Source organism: Cebus imitator, unplaced genomic scaffold (assembly GCF_001604975.1).
Source record: "Cebus imitator isolate Cc_AM_T3 unplaced genomic scaffold, Cebus_imitator-1.0 Scaffold116, whole genome shotgun sequence".
NCBI classification, from domain to species: domain Eukaryota; kingdom Metazoa; phylum Chordata; class Mammalia; order Primates; family Cebidae; genus Cebus; species Cebus imitator.
In genome coordinates this window covers 3,666,198-3,674,411 of record NW_016107431.1, presented here as the reverse complement: position 1 = coordinate 3,674,411, position 8,214 = coordinate 3,666,198, and positions in this window count along the sequence as shown.

Here is an 8,214-nt window from a genome sequence, read left to right as displayed (position 1 = left end):
TAACCACATGCAACAGACAGTATCAGCTGAACTAAAAATACCTTTCTTTTTCGTGTTTCTGTATCCTCACATGATTCCCGTGGTTGAGATCCAATTTCTCATATGGAAAACAAAGGAAGAAAGTTAAGATGATTAGGGCTATGTCAGCAAACAATTAAATGAATTTGGTTAATTTTTCCAACAATTAATTGATTCAGTCAAAACAATCAACAAGCTAATTGCTTTACTAAATTAATAAATCACCTGAAGCAATCAATCCTGTACCCCTAAGTCTGGCTCTAATATCAGGAAGAAAACACTAAGCCAGAAATCACACAGTTAAGTCTTAATCAGTATTTTTCAGTTGAAATTCTAACAGTGTTGTACAAATAGTTTAATTTCTCCAAAACACTATATGTGTTATACACAATTTAAAATAATTCCAACATACTTTATTTGCCAAACAATAAATATTAATAGTGGTAAAAGGATAAATCATATAACTAGTGATCTTAAATAGCTGTAATTTGGGATACATTATACCAATATATCAGTTCTGCTTAAAGAGTTTTTTCTAAAAATATATTAAACTTATTTCATAACTATATTGCATTCTACCAACTAAATTTATGCATTTTAATTTTACTATGATGTTGCCTACTCCACAATCCTCTACAAGGGTTTCTTTTTGCAATATTATGTATACCTATGGCCAGATTCTTATATTTGTTTTATTGGAGTATATTCTCAAATAATTGACCAGAGAGCATTTCTATACCTGTTTTCTCAAGGTATTTCAAAATCCTTGTTATATATTGTCTGTTTAATTTCCAGAATAACTGAACAAACTCACAACCCATTAACAAATCTAAATATATGCATGCTTCTACATAGTCTGGCAAAACAGTTAATGAATGATAATAGATTAGGAGATGTAAAGTCAATCATTAAAATTGTCTCAACTTGCATTATTTACAAAAATTTACATTTTACAATTGTAAATTGTAAATGTACAATTTACAATTTACAATTGTCTCAATTTACATAACTTACAAAATAGTTTATCTAAATATGTTGTCTTTTTCATATACTTTAAGTTCTGGGATACATGTGCAGAATGTGTAGGTTTGTTACATAGCTGTACATGTGCATGGTGGTTTGCTGTACCACCAAAACATCTTCTACATTAGGTATTTTTTCTAATACTATCCCTCCCCTATCCCCGCAGTCCCTGACAGACTCCGCTGTGTGATGTTCCCCTCCCTGTGTCCATGTGTTCTCATTGTTCAACTCCTACTTTTGAGTGAGAACATGCAGCGTTTGGTTGTTTCTGTGTTAGTTTGCTAAAAATGATGATTTCATCCATGTTTCTGCAAAAAATTGAACTCATTCTTTTTTTATGGCTGCATAGTATTCCATACATTGTCTTAACAATTTATATGATTTTTGTCCCTTGAAATAATGTTTCCTTAGTTTCTCTTCAGTGGTATCTACATCAATTCTTGAAAATTTGCAGGGTAATTTTGCTATGCTTTCCCATTGTTGCTCCTGCTGTGTTTGTTTGATTACATTTAATTAAGCCAAAAGTTTATAGATGTACATATATGTATACATATAGATGTATACATATAGATGTGGGTGGATCACTTAAGGTAAGGAGTTTCAGACCAGCCTGGCCAACATAGTGAAACCCCATCTTTGCTAAAAATTAAAAAAAAAAAAATAGCTGGGTGCAGTGGCATGTACCTGTATTCCCACCTACTCAGGAGGCTGAGGCACAAGAATCACTTGAACCCAGGATGTGGAGGTTGTAGTGAGTGGAGATTGCACCACTGCACTCCAGCCTGGGTGACAGAGTCTCTTTCAAAAAATAGATATATGTTTTAATAATATAGAATATAAGTATAACATATATTCCTATTGTTACTTTATCTCTATTTTTTAATATTCCTTAATTTTTTTCCTGTCCTCATTGTTGTGTTGCATCTGACTGGTCATTATTAGAATAACATTGATCTAATTTGAACCCTATAGTACCTTTCAAATTAAGATTTTTTAATTAAAAAATGTATTATTTAGTGCCTATTCCATGTAACTCTATATTTCAAAAGGGTGAAATATCTTTTTCTTTGGAATCCCCATAGCAATTATTGTGGATTATACTTTTAGGATTCCCTTGATTCACTATTTTAGTGTATTTCCATAAATTACGTGGTCTGCAACTTGGTGTTATAATTGTTTTTCAAGCATCCACCATGCAGTAAGTGATTTTATTCATTAACTCTTCACAAGAGTATAAAGTGTTCTTCAAAGCCCACGTTTCATCTCTGTCAGAGTCACCTGAAGTGTTTCAACAAGGACTGCTGAGTCAAAAAAACAAAAAACAAAAAAAACAAAACTCTGAGGGCTAGACCAGGAATATACATTTTTTCCCCTTTTTTAAATTAATTTTTAGTGGATTTTTTTTTTCTGCTCACCAAGGTCTGAGGACCACGATTCTACAACCCAATTGTTCTCTTTCCCCTTCTAAATATGAGGAAATAAAGGTTAGTAGAAGTTAAATGTCTTGCCTGAAGCTGCCTAATATACGGGCATGGAGTGAAGATTATAGATCTGGTAGCTTTTCTCCAAAGCTCAGTTTATGACTACCTGATAACACCAATTCAAACCCTCTGAGGAAATAATTCAAAGATGCTGCAGCTTTTTATTATTTCTGATCTAAAATTAACTAGTTTATGTTGATTCAAATGCATATTGGAAAACTAAAACACGGATTTGCAAGTTTGGATGACATTGAAGCTAAAGAGAAGACAGTTCTAGAAGACAACTAAAATTATTTACAAAATGTATGTTTTTAGAATTATAAATATGTCATGTAATCTGTAAAACAAGCCATATAATCTATGCCATAATTTCCACATTATGCCTATTTCTTATATTCTTTGGTGAGTGCAGCATCTGGTCGCAAAATAATATGAAAGCATACATATCCAAACAGATATACAGACACCAGCTCTAGTTTAAGAATTACTACTTTAGCCTGGCCCAGTGTCTCATGCCTGTAATCCCAGCACTTAGGGAGGCTGAAGCAGGAGGACTGCTTGAATTCATGAGTTTGAGAACAGTCGGGGCAACATGATGAGACCCTGTTTCTATTAACAATACAAAAGAGAGGAAAAAAAAAAAGCTGGGCATGAAGGTTCCTGGTTGGGGTCCTAGCTACTCAGGGGGCTGAGGTGGGAGGATTGCTTGAGCCCAGAGGTTGGAGGTTGCAGTCAGACAAGATGGAACCACTGCTCTGCAGCCTGGTAACAGAGCGAGACCCTGACTCAAACAATACAACAACAACAAAAACACCAAAATAATTACCATTTTAATTATTTTATAATATATTTTTCACATACTAGATATGCTCTTAATATGGTGTGCCTCCGACAATTCAAAATTACATACTGTTTAGATAAAGAATTATTGCAGGGTGTTACAGAATTATAAGTTGTAAGAATTTCCCTTGAAAAAGTTTTGATTCTCATAAATAATAAGTTGAGGTATTATATAATAGCTTGATTCATGGCCTATGGCCAACACAAATGAAGTACCATATTTATATATATAAATCTATTAACCCATTAAGGGGGCTATTTATTATTTTGAGGCAAAAGCAACACAAAATGTCAGGGTTGCCTCATTTTGAATAAAAAATAGGAATGCAAAGCAGATTTGAGCAAAAATTCAGATTCACACAATTTTTAAACTAAGACTAGGATGGCCAGATGCAGTGACTAACACCAGTAGTCCAAGCACTTTAGGAGGCAGAGGCGGATGGATCACTTGAGAATAGGGGTTCAAGACCAGTCTGTGCAACAGTGAAACCCCGTCACTACTAAAAATACAAAAATTATCCAGGCATGGTGGTGAGCACCTGTAATCACAGCAACTTGGGAGACTGAGGCAGGAGACTCTTTTAAACCCAAGAGGTGGAGGTTGCAGTGAGCCAAGATTGTGCCACTGCGCTCCACCCTGGGCAATAGAGCAAGAGTGTCTCAAAACAAACAATGGGGAACACAATTTTAAATTTAAAAAAATACATGTTTTGATAATATAATCAAAGGAAATGAGAGAAGAAGAAAATAAGAAAATGGTAGAGGAAGAAGTAACAGAGACAGAAAGTAAAATTAAAAACAAGGGAGAAAATATGTAAGTTATCATTACATCATGTTTGTATTGGACAAAATGAAGTTATAACGAGTTCCAATGGTGCTGTGTGTGAGATAGAGGTGGGCTATAAAGTAAAGCCTCTTTTAATTTATAGGGGACAGACTGGTCATAGAGATGGTGAGTAGCAGGAGGACACCTGTGAGATATTTCTAGCATGTGGACAGGAGCCCACTTATGCCCTGGCAGTGGTAAATTAGGTAGTATGTGGAAAGCAGAGGGAAAAGGACAGGGAGGTTCAATTTAATTTTTTCTGGCTTGAGTAAAGCTATTTTAAAGATTGGTGTCTCACACCTGACCCAGAGGCATAGAGAACAGAAAGGAACACACACACACACACACACACACACACACACACACACACACACACACACACAGTGAGTGATAGGAACACAAAAGAGGGAAAGTTAGAGACATGCAGATAGAACAATAGGTCCTTGGGTGCATATGAAGAAACTTGCCCTTGTGATACAGAGGTGATAGGCTTCTGTGGGTTATCACTTGTTGTCTTTTAAAAATTGAGCTGATTCTGTTGACAGCCATTTATTCTTTATCCTCAAATTATAAAAGTTTTCTTCTGACATGTAACTGAGAAGGCAATGAAGCAAGAGATAAATTATTCTATAGATTGTTGTAGTGACCTTGACTAGTGCTATATTATCTCCAAAATCATGTGAAATGAATCACATAACACAAACATATGAAATTATGCCTTTCTTGTAGTAGACATGAAGAAATAAATAAGTGGTTGAATAAAATCAATTATATGATGAGAGGGTCATTACATGAAACATCTATAATTTTAAACCAATAATTTATTATTTGCACCTTGATATCTAATACTTATTTTTTGTGATTATGAGGCAGACACAAAATATACGTAGAGCTCAGTTCTGCACACAGTCACATCTGGGTTGGATATTTTGCTCCTTACTTCTCTCTTGAGCAAGATGCTTAATTTCTTTGAACTTCTGTGTCCTCATCTGTAAAGTGAAGGTATTTATAGTGCAAATCTCAAGAGGTTATAGAGAAGATTTAATAAGAATATATTGTGCATATTAAGTGTTCACTAAATGTTGGCTATTATTAAGAGGGTCAAAAGAGCCTGCAAAGCTTCAGCTTGTGCTTTATCAGGATGTGTCTTGAATGAAATTATCATATCATTTCTCTCTGAACATGATGACCTCTACATATTATAAGCCCCATGGAAATCAGCCCATCTGTAGATAGCACATAAAATTGATAAAAGTGCCAAAAATATTTTTATTGAGGTCTAATGTTGGAAGGATATTGAATAAAACAATTAATTCAATATATTGTTAAGTGTAAAAATCCCTGAAACAACCAACCCTTTATAACACAGTTTTTGCTTTTTTGACTAGAGGGCATTCCTGAAAACATTGGATAAATGACAGAATCCATCATTCCCACATTTCCACATATCTTTACCTGAAGTTACACAGTTGTCTTCTCAAATACCTGAAGTACTAACTGGAACCAAATAATGTATTCTAAATATCATTAGCAGGTCAATATTGTTTAGCTATAAACTCTAAAAACAATCAGAACCAACTTCTTAAATAGATCAGTCAATTAAGCTATTTTTAACAGCTGTATTGATGATTATTGACATACAATGAACTGCATTTATTTTAGTATACAATTTGATAAATTCTCATATATGGATACATTATAAAACTGTTACTACATTCAATATAATTAACATTTCCAACACCTGCAAAGCGTTTCTTTGCAATATTTTTCTCCTACCCCCTCCATCCCCATCCCCATCTCAGGCAAGCATTAATTACTTTTCGTCACTGTAGAATAGTTATTTTCTAGAATTTCATATAAATGGAAGTACACAGTAACATTTCCCTTCTGTTCATTCAGTGCAATGCATGTGGCTTTCTGTATTAATATTTTGTTCTTCTGTACTGCTGAATAGTATTTCCTTGTATGGCTATACCACAATTGGTTTAGACATTCAACCAAAATGGGCCTTTGGGTTGTTTCCATTTTTTGGATACTAAAATTAAAGGTACTAACATCACTTGTGTATAAGGCTTCGCATGGACAAGACTTGCATTTCTGAGGAAAACATCCAAGAATGGAATGGCTGGGTCAGGTGATAGGGTTTTTTTGTTTTTGTTTTTGTTTTTTGTTTTGTTTTGTTTTTTTAATTTTCATATTTTTGTCAAACTGTTTTCCAAAGTGTTTTTAAAATTGGACATTCCCAGTAACAGTATATGAGGTCTCTAATTCCTTTATATCTGCATTAACATTTCATATGATCAGACTTTTTTATTTAGACATTCTTATGTGTGTAGTAGCACCTCATGTTTTTTGTAATAGATTTTATTTTTTTAGATCAGTTTTAGATTCACAGCAAAATTGAGTAGAAAATACAGCCAGTCCCCACATACCATCTCCCACAAACATGCACAGCCTCCTTCACTGTTGGTATTCCACACCAGAGTAATGCATTTATTACAATCAATGAGCTTTCACTGATGCATCATTATCACCCAAAATGCTTAGCTTACATTAGGATTTAGATTTACTCCTGGTGTTGTACATTATATGGGTTTTGACAATTGCATAATGGCAAATATCACCATTGTAAGTAGCAGACAGTTTCACTGCTTAAAAAGTCCTCTATGCTCCATCTATTCACTTCCCACCCCTTGTCTTCTGGTAAGCACCAATATTTCTACTGTTCCCATAGTTTTGTCTTTTTCAGAATGTCATATAGTTGGAATTGTACATAGCCTTTTCAGATTGGCCTCTTTCATTTAATAATATATAGTTAAGTTTCTTTAAAGTCTTTTCATGGCTTAATAGCTCATTTCTTTATAGTATTGAATAATATTCCATTGTGTAGATGTACCATGGTTAATTTATCCATTCATCAACTGAAGTATATCTTGGTTCCTTCCAAGTTTTGGCAATGAAAAAAGATGCTCAATGTGGTTTTAATTTGCTTTATTCTAATGAGTAACTATATTTAATACTAATTAGGTATTTGCCTTATGTATGTTTTTTGTTGAAGTGTTCTTTTTAAATCTTTTTCTGCCTTTGCTAACGTCTTTATTAAGCCATAGTAACATAAAAGTAAAAACTAATAAAATTAATCTAGTCACATTAACATAAAATTAATATATTTTAACTGTACCACTTAATAAAAAGGAGTTATGCAATGATCAAGAGAGACTTTTAGTACATTTCCATTGCTCCCAGAAGTTCCCTCAAACTAAATTATATCCAATTGCTGCTCCCAATCTCAGTCCCAGGAAGTGCTCCAGTGCCACTGGTCTGCTTCATGTCTTTATGGTTTTGCCTGGTCTAGAAATTTCACATAAATTGACTCCAAAATTATCAGTTTTTTTTTTTTTTATATCTTGCTTCTTTCACTTAGCATAATATTTTTGAATGTAGTGATTTTTTAGTATGTATTGTCTTTTTTTATTGCAGAAAGTAATCCCATTATAAACTGTATTTATACATTTACCGGTTAATGTCCTTTTGACTTGGTTCCAGTTTCAGCTATTTTGAATAAAACAGATATTAGAATTCACAAATCTGTCTTATGTGAATATATAATTCCAGTTCTGTTGGGTATGTAGGTAGGAGTAGATTCCTGATTTATTTTTTTTTCCTTACAGAGAATTTATATATAGATAAATGATAGCTGGATATATATAGATAAATATATAATTGCGCTTTATCTTCTGGGGTACATGTTCAGAATCTATATAGTAATTCTTAACAACAACAAAATTGCCAAACTGCTTTCCAAATTGACTGTACCATTTCAAGTTCTCACCACAAATGTATAAGGATATCAAATTGTATACCTCACTGACAACGCCTAACATTAACTGTCTCTGATTATAGTCATTCTAAAGGAGAGTGTAGTGGCTTCTCATTGTAATTTTAATTTATATATATATATATATATATATATATATATATATATATAAAATTGAATTTTAGTTTCTGGGGAACATGTAAAGAACA